General features: G+C 51.5%; 1 protein-coding gene across 1 annotated transcript in view; it reads right to left on the minus strand.

The window, feature by feature from the left end:
* Positions 1-15274, minus strand: part of SBK1 (SH3 domain binding kinase 1) — a 44779-nt gene extending 29505 nt beyond the window's left edge. The window contains exon 1 of the mRNA XM_037507380.1: positions 15228-15274. The gene's annotated coding sequence lies outside the window, so the exon portion shown is untranslated. The remainder of the gene's footprint in view (positions 1-15227) is intronic.
* Positions 15275-22549: the final 7275 nt, after the last annotated feature.

Consider the following 22549-nt stretch of genomic DNA (forward strand, 5'->3'; position numbering starts at 1 on the left):
AAAGCTGCAACCCCTTGAAAATTTAGGGGGTTGGGGCAGAAATTGAGCCCTGACCCAGGGATCCTTGCGGTAGGCTGGGAACCACGACCACCGTCCCCACTCCCCCTCATCACCATTTAAGTTTGCAAAGCTCATCCAGGCCCACCCACAGTTGCCAGATCACTGCTGTGGCTGGAGCTCAGCCTGCAGCCCAGAGGACAGACCTGGAGGCGGACCTGGGGGAGTGTGGGGGGGAAGGGAAACTTCTCCTGTCCCGGCACTGGTCCGGGACCCTCTTGTTGGGTCTTGCTTCTCTCTGCCACTGGAGCCCTGGAGAACAGCACCAGTGGGCGGGGGTGCAGCACTTGGCCTTTGTGAGGCCTGACTACCTGCTGCAGAACAAGGCCCACTTGTTAGGAGGTAGAAAAAGCTTTTCCTCCCTGTTTAGTGTGTTCCCAGCATGTCCGTGACCCGCATTTGCTGCTCAATGTCGTGTTCCCTTAGACACAGGGATGCTTGCGAGTCAGAACAGGCCCTCGAAAGTGTCCAGGGCCTCCCCGCTACACCTGACAGCGAATCCTCGCACACTCAGGACACCCTGGGTGACCTAATTGGTCCTGATCCTGCTGGACAGAGGACAGCTGTGGGACTGTGTGGGGCAGGAGTGGGTGGCTGAGATCCCAGGCAGAGGAGGCCCCAGGGAGGGGTGGGTACGGGATGCTCCTTGCCGTGCCTTCGCCGTTGTCCTGTCAGACTCTGCTCACCAACCCAAAGATGAAGTTAAGAGTTGCAAGGTGCTACCCATAGAGCCTTAAACCCCAAGCTTGGGGTCAGACATGGGGCCCCCACAATGCCAGCTCTGCGTGACGCACACCATCTGACGGTGCCTTCACAACCACACTGCCTGCTCCATGCTGTGACGGCCCTCATTTTACATAATTACTCTTTATTCATCCACTGCACTGAGCAAAGGAGAAACATATCCCTGCCCTCATCCTTCCAAATGAGGGGAGAAGACAGCAAATGTGGCACACAAGGAATGATTAGGCTCAAGGGATTGGACAGGGGTGTAGGCATACAAGGAAGCCCTCACACTGAAGGTTACATTTGAGCAGAAACTTGAAGTAGGTGAGAGAGGGAGATAAGAGAGGCTGGTGCAGTGGGCCAAGCAGAGGGAACAGCCAGTGCAAAGGCCCTGAGGCACCAGAGTGTGCTTGGGGTGCTGAGGAGCAATGAGCCCAGAGGCAGTGCAGACAGGGCTTGACGGCGGGTGAGGTGGGTGGGAGTCACGGGAAGGTTTTGGGCAGACCAGGGATGAGGGGTGTCACGGGCTTTAACAGGCTCCCTCTGGTGGCTGTGGGGAAGGCAGCCTGTGGGGGGCAAGAGTGTACGCCAGGAGGCCCTGCACCCAGCCAGGTGAGAGGAGAGGGTAAGCTGGACGAGGGTGGTTGCAGTATAGGCCGTGAGAAGTGGCACAAAGACTGGACAACAGGACAGCGCGCGCGTGTGTGTGTGTGTGTGTGTGTGTGTGTGTGTACTTTGCCCTGGGCCCCTGGACAATGAAGTTCTATGAACAGCCGAGGACAGGTAGCAGCTTGCTGGCCCTTTGCCCCAAAGGGTCTGCTCTTGTTTCTGGGGGTCCTCACCCCTTTGTCTCTGCAAGTCTGCCTGTCTGGGGCCAGCAGCTGCAGTGGGGACATGCTGACATAACCCCTCTTGAACACAGCTCTCCCAGGGGTCCAGCCTGAGATGCTCGCGGGACAGGGAGGGACTGTGACTGGCCTGGGCAGGGCCAGAGAGCCCTGGCCCCTCCGAATGGCAACCACCCCCCTCCCCTGCTGGCCTGCTAGCCAAGTGGCCACTGTTGTCAGGTGGGAAATGGGTTCAGGTTCTCAGAACTTCCAATTTTTCAAGAGAAGTTAGAAGTCTTGATCTTAGGGTATAATGCCCTGATTTTAAAAATACTGGCAAATCATTTCATTTTTTGGTTTATTTTTCATTGAGGTAACATCAGTTTATAACACTGGATATGATTCAGAGGTACAGGATCCCGCTGCTTCCCACCACACCCTCCGCCAACGTCCCCACAGTCCTTATCAGAGGTCACGGCCCCACCGCCCCTGTTCTCCCCTCCCCCTTAGAGGCTTCAGTTCTCCCGTCAGATTTCTAGAGTTTGTTTTGGTCTGTCCCTTTGTGTTGTTTCTGTATATTGCACACAAGTGCTTAAAAACATCATCTTAAAAAAGCCAGGGCAGGCTACAACCTTCTGCGGGGCCAGGGGCTATTTCTGCAGGCCTGTCCCCAACACCCAGGGTCTCTGCCAGTCTGGGGACACGGACACCCAAGGGTGGCCCAGGTCAGTCCTTGGCTGGCCTGGGCAGGAGCCGGGGGAGGGGTGGTCAGGAGATGGCTGGGCAGGAGAGCCACCTCTGTGTCCCTTGGGTGCCAGGTAGACACTGCTCGGGGGTGGCCAGGTCAGGAACCACCCAGGGAGCGGGGGAGGGGAGAGGATCCAGGGCCAGAAGGTGGGACGTGGCCAGGGATGAGCCACCGAGGTCGGCCCCAAGAAGAGAGGACCAGCAACACTGAGCATGGGTGGGGGTGGCAGGGCCCCCCCTGTCCTTGCCCTAGAGAGCACCCCCACCACATCCTGGCTGTCCCCGTCCCCAGAAGCCACCTCTGATTCTTGCCTTGAAGCCGAAAGGTGGCAAAACCTCCCCCACCAGCAGGCCGGGCTAGCCTGGGGGGGGGACTTGGGTAGGGCGGATGACGGGGTGGGGGTCGGGGGTGGGGTGGGGGTGGCGGAGCTGAGCATCTCCCCGGTGACCTCCTTCACCCTCCAAACTTGTGCTCGGCCCACTTCACCTCAGAGGAAGCCGGGCCGCAGCGCTATTGGGTAAACCCGGCCGAGGTCACATGGACCGGAAGCCGTGGGGCCGGGAGTGAACTCAGAGGTGTGCGGGTGCAAAATCTCAACCGTGAACAGAGGTGTCAGAAAGGGCCCGAAGCCGCACCAGCGGCCGCCGGCCGGGCCGCGCTCCGAAGTGTGGGCGCGGCGCGCCCTCTAGTGGCAGGCCCGCCGCGGTGCAGGGCGGAGCGGCTGCCGCGCGCCGGGCAGGGCTGGGTCTTCGGGTCTTTCTCTCCTCCCGCCCTCCTGGTCTCCCTCCCCCGCCCCAGAGATGTAAACACGAGCACGTGTTTACTCTCTAGCTCTGGGGGAAGACTATGACGTCATCATCCTCCCGCCAACAGCTGGTCCTGTGGGCAGGGGGTCCTGTCAAGGCCCCTTCCCTCCTCAGGTCTGCTGTGTCCGCCCCAGTACCCTTGTCTCTTCCCCTCTAGGGTTCTTTGTCTACACCTGTAGTTCTCAAGCTCTCCTGCACCTTTTTTTTTTTTTTAAAGATATATTTATTGATGCATACAAGAGCTGGGGTACAGGACAGAGGCGTGGGGGGTGAGAGGACTCACCAGAGACAGAGTGGGGAGCAGAACAGGCAGACTGACGAAATACACTGCTGAGGGGAGCAGTGGGTGAGACAGGAGCGGTCTGCTCCACCTGTGGGTCATCTCCGTGGCAGGGGATCGAACTCGTGCAGCTGAGGTTGCAGATAGCCTCATAGTGCTGTGCTTAACCCCTTGCACCACCAGGCCCCTCTCCTGCACCTTATAACCTACCAAGAAGCTTTCAAAAATCCCCATGGCTGTGCCCCATCCCAGAGCAAAGACCTCAGTCTCCCCTGAGTTTGCTGGGTACAAATGTCATAGGGAGGGGCATAAGGACAGACAGCCTGCCCCACACCCCTCAGTTCCCTAACATCCTCTGTTACCTTTAACCCTCTCCACCCATTTGGTCAGTACCCCCAGGCTCACACCCCACACCTCACCCCCACTGAGGCTTTACTTTTCTCCCCCTTTGTTTACCCCCCACCCCTCCATCCCCCGGTCTTCATCACTTGCTCTGGTACCAAAAAATAATGGCTCCAGGAGCCGAGCCCCCTCCAGCCACTACTGGCTGCCCGGTCTCTCCACACACCTCATCTCAGCTGCTCCCTGAAACCACTCCAGGGCCCACCTCTGGATGAGAGCAGCGCATGCAATGCCTGCCGCCAGTCTGCACTGGCGCATGCAATGCCTGCAGGAGCCAGTCTGCACTGCCCTGAGGGCTCCAGCCTGCCTCTCCCCTGCACCTCAGGACCTGGAATGGGACTCTCACTGCCACCCCGCAACCCCACTAGGCCTGCCAGCCGTTTCCCCTCACCCCGCTGTCTCTGAGCAGTGCCTCTGGAACTGTAATTTGCCTGGGAGTCTCCTGGGGATCTTGGTGAGGCCCGAGATTCTGAGGGCCCGGCCAGCCCCTGGGGGCACCCTTTCTTGCAGCATCCCACTGTGAGCGGCAAAGTCGCTGTGACTCTCTTCTCTACTGATTTCACCTCCATGGCGCCCACTTCACTGATTAAACAGGTGGATCATCTGCATCAGGCTCTGCCAGCTCAAACCAGCTAGCGCCTCCCTCCTCGCTCTTCCCAGCCGCCTCAGGGGCCTAAGTCCTCATCCGAGGCCAGTCCATCCTGTTCATTTGTGAGCAAACCTGTTCCTACACGACCCCTCCCCCACTCCATCACCACCGCTCTTTCCAGTATCATTCCCACAGGTGCTGGGTGTCCTCCACTTGGATGCCCCCCTCCGCCCACAGCGAGGTCCCTGATGGAGGTGCTGCTGTCTGCTCTGCCACCTTAGGTCTCGCCACTTTCCCTTTGTAGATATGGTTGTAATTTTCATTGTAGTTAAAACGTGACCATCATGGAGAATCAAGCACGGGCAGCCCCCTACTCCCACTCTCCAGCACAGCCACTCCCACCCTTTTATAGCTGGTTATTAGTCATTTCCCCCACTTTTCCCCACATAGCGTGTTTACATGGCTTCTTCTCCTGTTTTAGGTATTACCCATCAACTCCCCACCTGGACGATGAGGCCTGAGGATCGGACTTCCCACCTCCTTCCTGTCTCCCAATGCAGCTGTGTCACTACAGGGCCAGGACTGGCGGTGTGTGCACATGTGGTAATGTGATTTACTGTTTTGTGTGGGAGAATACTGTTTACTGTGATTTCTTTTCCTTTTTCATAATAGACGACTTTCTCAAGCAGTTTTAGGTTTATAGGATAATTGAGCAGAAAGTACAGCGAGCTCCCACATCGCTCCCCCTCCTATTAGCAGCCTGCAGGAGTGTGGTGCGCGCCTCGCCGCCGATGAACCGATAGTGACGCGCTATTGGCAAGTAAAGTCGTAGTTTACATCAGGGCTCGCCCTGTGGTATTTGGATTTGGACGAAACACACAGTGTCATGGACCCCACAACGGGGTTGTACAGCGTAGATTTACCGTCTAGAAAACCCTCTGTGCTCCCTCTCCCTCCTTCCCACTGATCTGTTTACTGTCTCCACAGCTTTGGCTTTTTCAGAATGTCGTATACTGGGAATCGTATGTTCTGTGATTTTCACAGATTGGCTTCTTTTACTTAGTAATATTCACTTAAGTTTCCTCTAAATCTTTCTGTGGCTTGATAGCTCATTTAAAAAAAAAAAATCACTGAGGGCCTCCCCGGTGGCGCAGCAGTTGAGCGCTGGTTTGCGAAGCTGCCCGCAGCCTCTGCAGTGCCGGTTCGATCCCCGGCTGCTCCCCGTCTGCTCCCCGGCCACTGGAGGAGGGTCCCGCAAGGCGCGCAGACCTCTCCTGCCACCAGCTGCTCCCCTCAGCAGTGTACTTCGGTTCTTCTGCCTGCTCTGCTCCCCGCTCTGGCTCTGGTGAATTCTCTCACCCTCCCGCGCTTCTGACTGTACCCAGTGCTTGTATAAATAAATAAATAAATAAATCTTTTAAAAAAAAATCACCAAATAATAATGCATTGTATGGATATGCCACATAAGTGAATGCTTATCCATTCTCCTATTGAGACAATTTAGATGCTTCCAAGTCTGGAGTAATTATGAATAAAACTGTTGCAAACGTTCACATAAAGGTTTTTGTATGGATAAAAGTTTCCAACTTGCTTGGGTAAATAGCAAGGAAAGCTATTCTTGGTTCTTATGGTAAGAGTATGTTTAGCTTTGTGACAAACTGCCTATCTGTCTTTCAGAGCAACTGTGACATCCCTACCAGCAATGAATGAGAGTGCCCGTTACCCCACATCCTCACCAACATTTGGTGTTGTCACAGTTTTGGATTTTAGTCATTCAATAAGTATGTAGTGGAATCTCATCATTGCTTATATTTGCTATTTCCTAATGACACGATATTAAGCATCTGCTATATGCTCATTTGCCATCTGTGTATCATCTTCAGTGAGGTGTCTGTTCAGATCTTTTGCCCATTTTTTAATTGGGTTTTTAATTTTCTTATTGTTGAATTTTAAGAGATTTTTTGTATACTTTGGATAACAGTCCTTTATCAGATAAGGAGTTTTTTTCAGATCAGATGTATTTTGCAATTTTTTTTTTACCATTCTATGGCTTGTCTCATTTCTTAACAGTGTCTTCTGCATAAAAATTTTGTTTTCCTGGGCTTAATAAGTTTTTTTTTTTTTTTCAGGTGAGGGAGGGTTTGTTTATATCTAATCCAACCCACAATCTCTCTCAAGAGCTGTGATCTCTCAAAAATTCAATACCTATTGATTTCACCTCCTTGAAGAAGTCTTATCTAGAACCCCTTCTGATTTATTTCTACATGAACTGCCTGCCCTCCAGGTCTGCTGCCCAGAGATGCTGCTCTGGGATCTCCCCTCACTGCTATCTGGAAGATGCTCTTCATTTCTCTCTTGTGTTGGCTTCCCTCCTGGCTGGATCTTTCTTGGTTTAATCCCCTATTTTAGTGGAACACATCCTCCAGTTGCTTTCTCAAGAAAGGATATGTGGGAGGTAAACTTTCTGAGCCTCTGTAAATGTGAAAATATATTTTTTTCTACTCTCATTTTATTAATGATTTAATTAGGTAGAGAATTCTTAACTGAAAATAATTTGTTTTTATACTTTCAAAAGCAGTTCCCTGTCTTCTGGTTTCCAGGATTGCTCTTGAGAAGTTGGATACCATTATGAGACTTGATTTTTTTTTTTAAAGATTTATTTTTTTGTCTACTTACATACAAGAACTGGGGTGTAGGCCAGAGGTGTGGGGGATGAGAGGATTCACCAGAGAGCAGAGTGGGGACCAGAACAAGTGGATCTACTGAAATACACTGACTGAGGGGAGCAGCGAGCAAGACAGGAGAGGTCTGCTGCACCTTGTGGGTTAGCTCCCTGGCCTCCATGCTGCAGTGGCTGGTGATAGCTTGATAGCACTGAGACTTTAACACCTGTACCACCAGGGAGGCCCCATTATGAGCCTTGATTTTTGCAGAATCTCATGTAATTTTCTTCTTGTCCCTGTGTTCTGAAATTTAATGGTGACTGGCCTTCGTGCGAGTCTATTTTTATCCTACATCAGTGGCCCTTTCAGTCTGGCAACTCAGATCGTTCTGTTCTAAGAAATATTTGATATATTTCATTAACTACCCCTCTCCTTTGTTTTCTCTGTTCTTTCTCTGGAACTCCTTTGTTCAGACATTACATACCTGCACTGGTTCTAATTTTCTAATGCTTTCTTTCCAATTTTCCACATAGGGCATCCACAGGGCAGCCCTGCTGGGTTCTCCCTTCAGGAAATAACCTGTCCATGAGAAGCAAGTATTGGGGATGATGTGGAGAAAAGGGAATCCCTAAATACTGTTGATGGGAATGCAAACTGGTGCAGCTACTATGGAAAACACACAATAGGGATACTAGGACCTGGCCCTTTCTGCCCACTTGGGCTCCTCTAACAGATAGCCTTTCCTCTGGGGCTGCCCACTGGGTTGGCCAAGACTTAGCTTGATCTGCATCAAAGTCAGGCTCTCTCTGCCCAGATTTGTTTCCTTCTCTCCTGCCTTTCACAGGTATCAGGTCTACATTGGCTTTCCCAGCTTCCTCTATTTTCCACAGGTATTAGCTCCCTCCACCCTCAGACTTCTTCTTAACTTCATCTTAGCATCTGTTTATGGGCAGGTCCAAAATGACATATGTATCTTTATCTTTTGCTCTACTTTTGAGAAAATGCCTTCAACTTTATCTTCCAACCCAGAGCTCAGCAATTTTTTTTTTCTATCGCAGGCCAGATGGTTAAAACCAAAAACAAACCCTAGAAATCTGACTGTAAAATTGAGGTTACCAGAGGGGGAAGAGGAGGAGGGTGGTGAGCAAATGGGGGAGGGGGCCCAATGGACCACGGTGGAGGATTAAGGGTGCCTTGGTAGTGGGTGTGGTGTGGTAACACACATCTGAGGAGGTGTGACCCTGTACTTCTGAATCATAAGCTGTGTTATAAACCAATGTTACCGCAATTAAAAACAAATTAATTAAGAAAAAATAAAAAGAAAAGGGTCAACGGTTAATATTTGAGACTGGTCTCTGTCACAGTGACTCAACTTGGCCAATATGAAAGCAGTCCTAGACAACACATAAAGGAATGGGAGTGGCTGTGTTCCAATAAAACTTTATTTAAAAACAAGTGATGGTCTACATCTGGCTGTAGTCAGTAGTTTGCTGATCCTTGTTCTAACTCTTTTAATGAGTTTTCCATTTCTGCAATGGTATTCTTAAATTTTTTTTTTTATTAGAGGCATGTTTTATTTATTTATTTATTTGTTTGTTTGTTTTGTTTATACATGCACTGGGTACAGTCAGAAGCGCGGGAGGGTGAGAGAATTCACCAGAGCCAGAGCGGGGAGCAGAGCAGGCAGAAGGACCGAAGTACACTGCTGAGGGGAGCAGCGGGTGGCAGGAGGGGTCTGCGGACCCTCCTCAGGTGGCCGGGGAGCAGCCGGGGATCAAACCAGCGCTGCAGAGGCTGCGGGCAGCTTCGCAACCCAGCGTGAAACTGGGAGGCCCTGGATCATTGCTTTTTAATGTAAGTAAATTATCTCTCCACTAAAGAATGAAACAAGACAATTGATAAAAGTGAGCTGATAAATAGCTCCCTGCTGGGAGTGGGGCTGACTCAGGGGTTAGATTGTTTTATTGGAAAATCCCTAGTACTAACCTGTTTAGGTATTCTGTCTTGGCCAGTTGGACTCTAAGATAAAAGAGAGAACTAATATAAACAGAAAAAAAGCAATTTGGAGGAAACAAAATATGCAGGGAGAAGACTAAAATAAACAAGCAGGAAATGAAACGACAATAGCACAATACCCATTTCAATATATTCAGAGCTTGAAAGGAATAAAGTCTGGAGAAACCAGCCTGCGGAGCTGAAGAGGCCTGATTTCACTGTTCTGGGAGCTGATGTGAGCAGGGAAGGAGGCCCCAGGTGATGGAGGTGGGGTAGGCCCTCCCACACTCAGGATGCAATAATGACATAACCCCTGTGGTATAGACACCCTATCCCACTCACATGTGTTGAGCTGTGTCCTCCCATTCAGACACCCTGCGTTTCATCTTCTATGAAGACTAAGCCTTCAGTCTTTGTCAGGGTGGGGTAGGGCAGCTGCCCCGCCATCCCGAGGGGACAAGATGTGAGGATTAAAGCCCTTCTTACACCAATTCTCCTGCTCTTTGGCCCTAGATCTACCGGCTCCATCTCCAGAGATACTTATTCATTAACATCAGTGCCTTGGGGATATTTTTGGGGGGTAAACGCTGGGGTTCCTAGCCTTTTGTCCCTCCACGTTTGGGGTTCATTTAAGGTGTAACATTATCAGCCTGCTAACCCACCACAGCTTCATCTGTCTTCCAGAGTCCAAAATTTTGTTGCTATTGTCTGCTTTTTGAAATGTAGTACTTGCTGACTCATTGTGGTAGACAGATAATGGCCCCCAAATGTCCATGCCCTAGCCCCCAGAACCTATGAAAATGTTACCTCATGTGGCAAAAAGGGGCTTTGCAGACATTGTTAGGTTTCCCAGTGGACCTTGAACTAGGGAGATGAACCCAATCTAGTCACTGGAAGCAGAGAACAGCCCCCACTGTGGTCTAAGAAAGAGCTGTGAGTAGAGAAGCTGGGCCAGAAAGATGCAACCTGCAGGGACAGGGCCACGAGCCAAGGGGGGCAGGTGCCCTCTGAAAAAGGACACCTTGGAAAAGGCCAGGAAATGGGTTTTCCCGAGAGCTTCCAGAAAATTCTTCCAGAAACAGCTTTCTAAACCAGCTTTATCAACACTTTGATCTTAGCTGGATTTCTGACACTAAGTCTGCAAGCTACTGAGTTTGGTTTCAAGCAATGTAATCTGTCTTGACAGTAACAAAAGACCAATAGACAGCTCTTAGAAAATCCACTCACTTCCTGTTAATGGGACACAGAGAGGTTAAATATGTGGTTCATCACAATCTTTGACCAGCAGCCTCTCCTTAAATCTACTTTTGTCTGTACTTTCACAAGGTGTTCTTATCCAAGTACTTTTAGCTTCTTGTTTGCTGAATCTACTCCTTGACTGTCGGGCATTTTTTAAGCTAGTCACCCACTCTGTCTCTCCTCTTTGAGAGTCTCTCCTCTTGGTGTTCGCATCGCACACGCGTCGCTTTCAATGCCATCTTTACACTTGATCTTAGCCAAAAGGCCAAGAAGCGATAATGCCATCTTTATGCTGATGTCTCTGAAGTTCTGTCACCGGAGTCTCCAAGAGTCTCCCCCTTGGAGCTCCAGACTCAGTATCAAGTCATCGCTGGGACATCTCACCTGCTTCTCAAGGTGAAAATAGCCATTGCACTCTGTTGGTGGACCATAGGGATCTTGGGGGTGGGTGGGCTGTGGTAACAGGACCTGAGGGGGAGATCCTGTACTTCTAATGCACAGACAACAATGCAAACCAATGTTACCCCAATAAAATAAGAAAGGGGGCCCTCCCCGGTGGTGCAGTGGGTTGAGCACAGCACTGTGAAGCTGTCTGCAGCCTCTGTAAAGTGGGTTTGATTCCCGGCTGGCCAGGGAGATACCCACATGGTGCGGCAGACCTCTCCTACCTCGCCCACTGCTCCCCTCAGCAGTGTATTTCAGTACATCTGCCTGTTCTGCTCCCTACTCTGTCTCTGGTAAATCCTCTCACCCTCCCATGGCTCTGGCCTGTACCCCAGTTCTTGTATAAATAAATAAATCTTTAAAAAAAAAAAGAAAATAGCCTCTGCAGAATTCTCCAGATTCTTACATCATCTTTTCCCTCTGCTGACCTTCCCATCATCCACACACTCACTTACCCACCCCAAATTCATCCTCCATCTCCTTCCTCTACCCCATCAGCAAGTGCTGTCTCCTAAACATACGCAGGCATCTACTCTCCCAGCTCCAAGGCACGCTGTTGCCAGGTCCCTTCCGTCATCACCATGACCTTTGCATAGTTTCCTGTATCCACTCTGCTGTCCAGAGCTGCTCCTGAGGTCATTAAAATGTCAGTCAGATTATATCACTTCCCCTACTTACTGCTTCCAAAGGCTTTCATTGCCGTCTGGAATAAAATCCATTCTCTTGATCATGGCCCACAAGGTGGCCTTGACTGGGTCATTTCCTGCCTCACTTCATGTCGGCCCCCATCACATGTCATTCTCCCGATCACATGTCACTCTCCCATCACATGTCACTCTCCCCATCACATGTCAGCCCCCATGACAGGTCACAATCCCCATCATATGTCACTCTCCCATCCCATGTTAGCCCCCATGACAGGTCATTCTTCCCATCACATGTCACTCTCCCCATCACCCAGGTCACTTCCCTTTGCCCTTGTCACTGTCCCATTGTTTGCTTTGCTCATGTTCTCTTGCCTGGAATGTTCTACCTGCCTCTGCCCTGCTCCTTCTCACACTTAGGTCTCAAATAAAATTCTGCTTCCGTCCCTATTCCCCTGAACATCCCTCTGGTTACGTCCTAACGGTGGGTTTTGAACATCAACGGGCATAGTTACTTGTTTGTTGACGTATGTCTTGTTTGGCTCCCACATTTGAGATAAGCCCCATGAGAGCAGGGACAGTATTTTCCCTGTCCAGTTCCCAGTGCCAGCTCCCCGGGGTATGCAGTGATATCTGTGGAATGAATGTAGGAATGCGTGAACGAGCGCACTGGGCACCCAGTACGTCTCTCATTATACAAATATTTCATTTTGACAACCACCCTATGACATGTCACAACTGGGCTACAGCTCTCATTTCTCTGCAACTAGCGGTTCTTGCCAGCGAGTGTGGGCAGAAGTGAAGCAGGCACTTCTCACGAAACCCTTCGTAGGATCCTGTTACTTCTTCTTCACCTGCTAGCTGGTTGCAGGGGAACCAGCAGTGGATTCTGAGCCTTGGGTGATAACCCAGTCACAGGCAGGGGGAGCCTGGGTCCCTGAAAGTGTCCTGGAATGTCTTGTGGGGTGTCCCCTGTATCTCAGCCCTCTCCAGACTTTGGAAAGCAGAGCATGAGGCCTGAGTGTATCTAGTTGCCGAGATTTCCAGGCTCACTTGTTATAACAGCTAGTCTCGCCTGATTAATACCCAAGCACAGCAAGCAGGCGGCTGGGGCACAGCACGGTGAGGGCTGCTTTTGCTGACAGGTTTTCATCAGATGCAGATGTGTTCTCCGTGGGAGCCTCCTGCAGTCCCCGCAGCAGCCCGCTCACACCTCGGGGACAGCACCTCCCCAACGTGTCATCACCCCAGAGTGGGCTGTCTTGGCCTCACTCGGTGTGAGCCCTTCCAGGGAAGGGCCTGTGTCACGCTCATCTCCGTGACCTCAGCCTCGAGCTCCCAGGAGTCTCAGAGAAAGTCTGTGGAATCCACAAATGAGCAAACTGGTTGGCAGCACCGCTTATTGCCTCTTTGTCCCTAAGAGTGTCAGAGAAAATCCAACTCTTTCATTGCACAGAGGCCCAGAGAGAAGAGATGATGACTTCTCCGGGGTCACAGGGCAGCCGCCGCAGCGGGACTGGCCTTCCCTATGCTGCACAACAGGACGGTGGGCTCCGGGCGTGAAGCCCAGCGCCTCCCGGGAGCCGGAGACAGGCTGAGAGAGCTGGAGTGGGGAGGCAGGCTTTTCTAAGCCCCCAAGGTGACCGCACCAGACCTCACTGCCCGCTGCCCCTCCTCTCGTAGGAAAGAAACACTTCAGAGTCTTCTTCCCACCCTCCCCAGCTAGCATTGCCCAGAGCTCGCGGCCCGGGCGTCCACATCATTCAGTATTTTTAGCATCACCACCTGGCACCTGTGGTCACTGTCTCTGCCCAGCCTGGCAGTGTCCCCTCCCCGGGCCTTAAAGGGCTAATACCCACCAGCTGGAAAGGAGACCAGCTCCTGCAGACACAGGCCACCGCAGCCCCAGGTGGGAGGCAGGGGGCAGCCCCTGCAAGGGGGTGGTTTCCAAAGTTAGAGGTGGGAAGTGGGGGGGTAAGGAGTGGGCAGGATCTCACGGCTGCCTGACCCTAAGGCCAGTGCCTTTCTCATTCCGGGGGCTCCCCAGAGGCTGCCCACTTGGGGGATTGGTTACAATGACCCAGCACGGAGGAGAGGGTGAGGGTCTAGGAGTGTATATTTTGTAATAACCCACTCAGATGATTCTGACGTCCTACTGTCTGGTGTCATAGTCAAGCAACAGGCATTTTGAGTTCCTACTTAAGAAAATGAGGCTTCCCTCGAGAGGTCATGGTCGCTTTGGAGTTCAAGAAGCACTCCCACACCTGTGGTCTCAGTCTCCTGACTTGCCTGGCTGCTGCATGTCACCCAGTTGCAAGGCCCAGGCTCAGTGGTCAAGGCCCATGCTCGCCCCTGCTGACGCTCCGGCCCTGTGTCTGCCATCCCCACGCAACTTCTTTTTCACATCACCTCACTTTTGCTGTTGCCAGCCCCACCTCCTGGGCTGCCCTGGCCTCCGCTCCACCCACCACCTGGGAGAGTTGCCTGGCTGAGGGCAGTCAGGGAGCTGTCTTTCCCGCTGACTCCCTGAGCCCCGTGCACCCCAGTCCATCAGGGCACTCCTCAATCTGCGAAATGATCTGTTGGTTTGTCCGCCCCTCCTGGTGGGCTGTGACCCTGTGAGTATTGGGCTGGGGTCACTCTTTGATGAATGATGGCAGGGAGCATCCCCCCCTTTCACAGTTGAGGAGCTAGAGGATGATAGAGGGGAAATGACTGACCCAGGGTCCAACAGGGATTCATAGAGGAACCGGGCCGGGCTGCAGGAGCCCACGCACCACCCTCCTGCAAAGGGCCGGAAGGGGGCACCTGGATTGGCCCTGAGCCTGCCCTTCTCCCCACCCAGGGCAGTGCTGACTCAGATGATGCTGGAGGCGTGGGGGGGCTGGGCTGGGGCAGAGGTGACCCTTGTCTGCCCAGCAGATTTTCCATCCATTCCCAGAACCTGTGGTCACAGCCTGGGTAATGCACTTGGCCGGAGCTTGGGTTTCCCTGCGGGTGGGGGTGGGAAGAGCTGGCAAAAAGCTTGGATTTCTCTGCAGGTGGGGGTGGGAAGAGCTGGCAAAAAGGACCACGGTCCTTAGGGCATGAACCCCTACCTGGCACAGTGTACAACTACCGTCCCACCAAAGGTTCAGAGAACTCACACCTAACTTATACCTACGGACATACACGCACACTCCCAATCACACATACTCCCAAATAACCAATCACAGCCACACAAACCTTTGTGCGCTCTCTTTCTCACACACACACATACACGTGTGTGCATATACAAACACAGACATCTCCACTAATCCAGTACTAGGAACACCGTGAGGTGTCGGTGCAGTGCTACGAGGAAAGGTAGCTCTCAGCTTAAGATGGGGCAGGGGCTTCCTGGAGTGTTTCCTGGAGGAGGAGGCACTGCAGCTGGGTGGAAGAGACACGTGGGCAGTTTCACTGGGGTGAACTCAGGGGAGCAGAGCAAGATTAAATGGGTGGGGTCAACCCGATCACACAGGTTTTGAACGGTCAGCCGAGTGTCCACTTGAGCTGTGGACCATGGAGAGCTCTGCTCTGAGCCGGGGAGGGGAGACACGGGCCATGACCACTGTGGCAGAGGAGAGGAAGGTGGCTGTGGGACAGGATGGGAGAGACAGAGGAGGCGGTGGTGACGACCAGGTGAGAGAGTGGAGAGTCTGGCCCAGGGGTGGCGGCGGCTGGGAAGCAGAGGACCACAGACTGACGGAGATTCGCAAGCAGGGCCCCCAGCTCTGAGCCCTGTGCTCTTGCCCTGCCACCCTCTGCCCACCCTCAGGCACTGACCTCTGCAGCGGGACCTCTTCCAGCAGCTTCTCCTCCTCCTCCCTGTGGAAGCAGACGAAGCAGAAGGCTGGCACATCCTCTCCACAGCCCAGGGGCCAGGCTGGAGGCAGTTCCAGGATGGGGCAGGGGTGGCTGGTGGTGGCCACGGCAGCATCATCCTCGGCCTGGGCAGGGGTCCCCGAGCCAGAATGCTCCAGGGTCAGCAGCCTGTTGGCCTCAGGGCCCCTCGCCTGCCCACCTACCACCTGTGCCTTTTCACTCAGGTTACCCGTCGCCTCGGTGGGGGGAAGAGCCTGTGGCTCTGTTCGATGGGGACGCCTGTCCTGACCCACGGGGGCTTCCGGCCACAGCGCTGGGCCTGGGCAAGCAGTTTCCAGCCGCCTAGTCTCAGAGGTGGCTTGCTGGCAGACCAAGGTCCAGCAGGGCCACTCACTGCCCCTGGGGGAGCCCCTGGCCCCTTGGTGGCCCACTCAGCTGCTGTCCGTCAGAGGCGAGGCTGGGAGGACGGGCTCACAGATGCCCTGTCCATCTGGTCATCTGTCTGTCCAGCTGTCTGCTCCTCCCTGACCAGCCAGCACCGGCAGCCCAGGGCTTCCCTAAGAAAGTTTGTTCTCTCCTGCCGGGATGGGTGGCAGGCGTGGTCTCCAGAGGGAAGGTCAAGACCTGAGGCCGAGGGACAGGCCAGCAGCAGGTGAGGCTGTCCCCGGAGAAAAGTTCTGGCCCCAGTGGCTGCTCCGGTGCCTCCGAGGCTCAACTGGAGCTAGCTCCCTCCACTCCCTGCTCCTCAGACTCCTACTCTGGTGGCTGCTGCTCTGGCAGACCGGCTTGGCTGTGGGTATTAATAGCTCCACATTCACGCTGAGAAGGCTGGAGGTTAACTCCTTCCCTGCCAGAGGGGAGGCTGGTGGGGCTGCCGGTGGCGGCAGGGAGCAGAGGCTCGGCTGCCTCCACAGAACCCTCAGATGCCACTTCCTGCCCACGAGGCAGTGCAGCACTGGGTATCTGGTCTCAGTCCAAGTGCCTTGGCCATTTGAACCCCATGCACACCCCCTAGAAGTCTAGCAGGACCAGAACCTCCAGGCAGCACTCCTGGAATGGGGGATTCTGAGCTCCAGGGAGCGTCCCTGGATTCCTGCACTCGCTGACCCCTCCACCCCTCCATTCCCTGGGGCCATTGCTTTCCCTTAACAAACAGTCACTATTGTGGGACTCTAGGTCCAGTTTGGTTGCTGAATTTCTGTGGTCCTGCCCCCGGATAAACCTCATGCAGCTCCAGTGGGAAACACCAAGTCCTCTCATCAGTTGAGGTGTGTGGGAAGAGGGTGGAGATGCAGGAATCTGAGTATAATTTGTTTGCTTGAAAATGTTTATGAAACACCTGCTAAGTGCCAGGAACTGTGCTGGGTGCTGGGCACAGTGAAGAAGAAGGGCCGTGTTCCTGCTCTGGAGGGCTGGCAGGTCACAGTGAGAGGGCCGGTGCCACAGCTCACCTATGTGATGCCCTCCTGAGAATAAGGGCAACTCATTCCCTGCAAGTATGGACAACCCTGGCGCACCAGCTTGCGGATGGATCCAGGCTAGGGTTCTGCTCCCCTCACCTCCAATGCAATTTATAACATGCGCAACCATTCACATTGCCCCTGGAAGCACCAATAAACAAAGGAAAAATAAACCCAGAGTCTGAAAAATACTACAAAATGCCATGAAAAAATGAAACTGGTATGTGAGAGGGAAGATGGTTTGGTAGAATGTTCAGGGAAGACCTCCCAAGGAAGGTGAGGTTGGAGCAGGGTGAGGAGTCAGATCTGGTGGGAGGAGGTCCAGGAAGGTGGATCAGTAGATGCAAAGGCCCAGAGGCAAGAAATGGCTGGTGAACGGTTTGAGGAAGAGAACTAGAAGCTAGAAGACAGTCTTCAAGCTGGGCCTTGCAGAGTGAGACTTTTAGGGGCTTCAAGAGAGAAGGTTTCAGCAGCGGAGATAGCAGAGTATGTGCAAAGACTCAGAGGCCAAAAGGATGGGTGGCCCAGTGCTAGGCACGACGAAAGTTACCCTCTTGGGGCTCTAAAAAGAAGGATGGGTGGGAGGGGGACGCGCGTGGGAACTGGGGGCCAGTGGAGGGGCTGAGGAGAAAAGGCTAGGCAGGAAAAGGCTAGGAAGGAAACATCTATATTTGTTTAATTGAATTCCACTGGCTGGAAGGACAGGTGGGGGCTGAGGACACTGCCTCCGCGTACAGTTGTTTAGGGCGCACAGTCCACAGGGGCATCCAGGCAGATGGTGAGTGGGAGCTGATAAACTGTGAGGGGGAGGTGTCCGCCATTTTCTATTTGGGCCACCCAGCAGGATGCTTTTCTCTAATTGGTCAGCTGCTAAAGTGCCTTTTTCTGATTGGTTCGCTCAAAAGGATGCCTGTTTATGATTGGTCAGCCTGAATAGCGCCCTTTTTCTAATCGGCCCACCTAGAGGATGCCTTGTTTTAAGTGTCCCACTCCAAGGGGGTGCCTCTTTTCTGATTTTCGTGGAGGTGCCCATAGGCTGGGCTGGGGTGTGTGATTTAGGGGTAGGGGCCTCCGGTTCTAGTGTGGGCTCTGCTATAGAGGTGCGGCCCACTAGGCCAGTCACTGTTGCTTTCTTATCCATAGAACCTCTAGACCTGGAGGACAGCTGGTCCATCCCCTACATACCTCCCCCCAGGAGAGGGAATGCGCCCCAAGAGGACGGGACTCCGTGAAGTCACACCATGACTCACAGCAGAGCCCGGTGCGCTCATCTGGGTGCTGTGTCTTCTCTGTTCCAATCTTCAGCCTGAATTGCTTGCCTCCGAGGGCGTGTCCTTGAGGAGAGTACAGGAATGAGAAGGGAGGGCAGCAAGAGTGCGGAGGGAAGGGGAGGTCAGGCCAGGATATGGCTCCCTGGGGTGGAGTCAGTAGGGCCTAGGGTGCCCCAGGCCTCCAGGCGCCCCTTCCACCTCCCCGGGCCCCTTGGGGTTGTCATTTGCAGATGTTAATTATTCAGGATGCTGGTGCTTTGCCTGGTTTTAATGCACTCACTCTGATGGCGTTCTTTAGCTAATGGGGAAAATCAATAGGTTTTAATTCTTAGTGGCCGTGAAGCTGTCTGTCTTCTGTTTGGGTGCCTGAGCCTGGCTCTTGGGCTGGGGCTGGGGGGTGGAGACTCAGACCCAATTCGCAGGGAGCCTGAAACTCCACCTTTTCCTCCCCCTCCACTCTTCCCCCAGGCCCTCAGATTCCAGCTTGGGGAGGGAAGATTATAGTCACCAGGCAGCTCCAAACTCTGCGGTAGGCATCGTGGAGGGTCTGAGCCCTCAGATGTCAGTCTTTTGCTCCTCCTCCAAGGGATGGCATCCCCCTTGGCCCCTTCTGGCCCCTGCACCAGAGAAGGGGCCAAAACAGGCCAGCTGGGGTAACCCCACCCGCTTTGAGGGAGGGGCGCTGGAATCAGGCATGCAGTTTTTGTCCTCGGTGCTTTCAGGTCTTGTGGAGCCTTCCCACCCAGCACTCGGAGTCAGCCCAGTCATCTGCCTGGGCTCAGGCCCAGCTCAGACCTGTCTCAGGTGTCGGGGGAATCCAGCCCAGGCCTCACATTCCTGAAGAGCCTAAAATGTGAATCTCTGATATTATTTCTCTGTGCAGTTGTACATTCAGGTATGACAATTTCCTGGACAAGACTGAAAACTGAGAACATTCATGGGGCATTAAAAGCATATTGCTTCTCAGACCATATCCTCCTCCACCCCTCCAGGGATGCCCCTGCAATGTGTGTTGCTCTGTGTTTGTATGTTTGTTAAATGCATTAATTAGGCAAGGGTAACCAACCATTTAAAATACATATGGTCTCATGGTATTGTTTTTGGTATTTCTTAATGTTTCCACAATACAATGAGCCTCCAAAAAAGGAAAAGATCTGAGATGTCTTGACCTTGGAGAGGCCTTGCCTGCTTCTTAGAGAACCCAAGCCTTTGCCAGTGGACCCAGGGCCTATGCCTGGCCTCTTCCTGCCCGGCCCACCCCCCGACCCCCCACAGCCCAGTCCCCAACAAACCTTTCCCTTGTTTTTATCCATTTCTCTCTTCTCTTTCACTCCCCTCCCCACCCACCCCCCTACCCCCATGGTGGGACAGGCAAAAACTGCTGAGGTTACTCTAAAAAGGCCAGCTCACGGGCTTTTGGAGAGAATTATATGAGCCAGAGCCTGTGAAATGCCTGGCACACAGTAACTGGTCAGTGACTTGGTTCTCACCCCCAGGGCCCTTTGAAACTTGGGTAAAATACCTCCCCTTTTTGTCACCTGTGCATGTCTGACATTTTTTAAACGCTGGTATGGTGCACAACTCATTCCCTTTTCAAATTCAAATTCAGTAGTTACTGGGTGCACATGCAAGGCCAAGTCATATGCTAGCAGTGCCTGTGGGGGCCCAGATAGGCACATAGAGGAAAGGATGCCCACTGTAGGGGATTCTCTACTCAGTGGGGGTGAGTGGGAGATAGCCCTTTTCTCTCTATCCATGAGAGAGCCACTAAGCTGCTATGAAAAAGAGGCTTCACATTACATTGACTCAAACAAATCTTCTGACAAATTAATTAAGATCACAAACTACAGGTTTGCCATAGGGAAAGAGGCTTATGACCAAGTTGGTTCAAAGAGTCCTTTTCCTTTTATAGGAAAGAGCATGATTAGATATTTGCAGTTGGAGCAGACACAAGAAAAAAGAAAGGATGGTTTCATATCATTAGGCCCCAATGACTGACAGTTGGATGGAACAGGAAGTTGGCTTCCTAGAAGAGGTCTTACTGAATCAGAAGTTTATCAGAATGTTGCTTAAGCATTTTGTCAAGAGAGCCAGTGTCTTCCCAGAAGGAAACTGTGAATTATACCACGTGGGAAAAGTTATGTCCAAAGCAGCTTTGGTCCAATTTTTTAAAATCACAAAGTAGGTTTGTTTTTTTTTTCTCTTTGGGTGACATGATGTCTGAGGGAAGGGGCTTCTCTTGCTGATGCTGGCTTGTGAGCACCACCATATAGTCATGTTTTAGTTCTAAAGATGGAATGATACAGAAGTGATAGTTCTCGCTTCCTTTTATATTTTATTAGCAAGTAGTTGGCCCCCAAATTGCAAAGGAAATTGGGAAATCTACATAGCCCTCTGTAGGGTAAGGTAAAAAGTATCAGGCTTTTCTGCCCTCCTGCCATTAGGATAGATGACGGAACCCTGTGGTCCCAAATGCATGCCTGATAGCGGGCACCTGGAATAGGGTGTGGGTATATGTAGATGGGATTCACCTGGACTGAGACTGGGCTTTTAGGGGTAGCATCGCAGGGATGCCAAGAACAAACAGAAGCAGAGAAGCAGAAGCAGAACCACGAGAGAGAATGCGAGAGAAGGCTGGAGAGCCCAGAAAGAGTAAAGACTTGCTGGGAGGCTGGCAGGCTGGCAGTCCTCCCAGCCCCCCAACCCCCCAGCACCCCTGCCTGCCGTGTACCTGGTAAATCCCAATAAAAGCCTGCAAAAGCCACTGAGGGCTCCAGGACTCTTTCCTCCTTTACCTGGTCTGCATGGGATCATAGAAAACCTGCACTGTGTCCTTCCTGTCACATACACCCTCTGTATTGCTAAAAATCGGGTAGGAATGGGGTGTCATTAAAGGTAAGTGAGAGAGAATAGGATATGGCTAGCAGTCATGAGGGCCTTATTCGTGATGAAATTCTGAATTCTTTGCTTCCTTCACAAACTCTGTTGACTCGTCCATTTTTCACTCTTTTTAATTGAGAAAACATGTGGGACAATCTATCTGAAATCCAGAGGACAGAAGTTCTGAGACACAGATTATATGATGTCCTTGAATATATCAGGAAGAGATTTTCAATTTTGACAGGGGAGTTCGAAAATGCATTAATTTAGGTGAAATAGCCCCCCGCTCCAGCCCCGGTGGCACAGCCGATTGAGCACAGCACTGTGAAGTTGTCCACAGCCTGTTCTTCTCCCCGCTGTCTCTGGTGAATCCTGTCACCCTTCCGCGCTTCTGGCCTGTACCCCAGCTCTTGTATAAATAAATAAATCTTTAAAAAAAATTTAGATGAAATAAAATAACAAAAACAAAACAAGAAGCAATTATTAACTCCAGGAAAAACAAAAAAAGTTGCACAAGTAATCATGGTAACTATGTGCCAAAATTGTGAATATTATCTACAAAGGAACAATATAAATACTGAAAATTATATTAACCAAAAAGGGGTTACTATATTAAGAGATACGTGTGTGGGAGGGAGTGTTTGGACATAAGAGCACTAAACTTTCATTTTCTATATTAGGAAGCAAGAACAAAAACGGAAACATCAAGAACTAGCTGTATTAGCATGGTATTTAGAATCTTGACATTTAAAGAGTGATCCATGACCAGCACCATAAGGGAACTTGTTAGAAATGCAGAATCCTAGAACCTCCCCCACAACTGTTGAATGAGAACCTGCATTTTAACAAGATCCCAGGTGAACCATGTGCTCATTATATTTGGGAAACTCTGTCTTAGAAAGAGAAAGGCAAATAGAGAGGGATAGCTAAAAATATTGAATTCATTGCCTTTAGGAAGAAACCTGAAGTACAGAGAGGTGGAGTAGGGGACTGCTAAATTTTTATATGAGCCCTATAGCTTTTTTCTGAGTTTCAAATCATGCAGATTTACATTGTTGAAGACAGGTAAATCATGCACATGATTTAAAGTCCTAACAATCAAAATGCAACGCAAAGCTTTCCTCTCACTAGAGCCCACAGACTCCCTTTTGTACTTCTAGAGTATCCATTCAGAACATTTATCTACATTTCCAACCTATATGTGCTTTATTATCCTGCTTATTTTTTACAGAGAAGAGCACATGCAAAACACTGCTCTACATCTTGATATTTTCACTCCACAATATCTTGGAGAGTATTCCAAATAAGCACATATAGATCTGCTTAATTCATTTGTAGGTTGCTTTTATAGGCTATTACAGGATGCCTAGTATTATAACTTACTTAACCACTCCTCTACTGATGGGAAATTAGGTTGTTTCCAGCTTCCACTGTTACACACAATGCTGCAGTAAGCATTTTGTAACCACCATATAGTGCAGAGTTAAGGGCACAGGCCCTGGGCATAGGTGCCAGGGATTGGAAACCCAGGGCTGCCTATAAGGTCAGTCATTTCCTTTTTTATTATTATTATTTTTAAAAAAGATTTATTTTATTTATGCATACAAGAACTGGGGTAAAGGCCAGAGGTGCAGAGGGTGAGAGGATTCAGTAGATTCTGCTCACCACTCTG

Source organism: Talpa occidentalis, unplaced genomic scaffold (genome assembly GCF_014898055.3).
Source record: "Talpa occidentalis isolate TD23 unplaced genomic scaffold, MPIMG_talOcc4v2.1 talOcc4.12, whole genome shotgun sequence".
Lineage (NCBI taxonomy): Eukaryota > Metazoa > Chordata > Mammalia > Eulipotyphla > Talpidae > Talpa > Talpa occidentalis.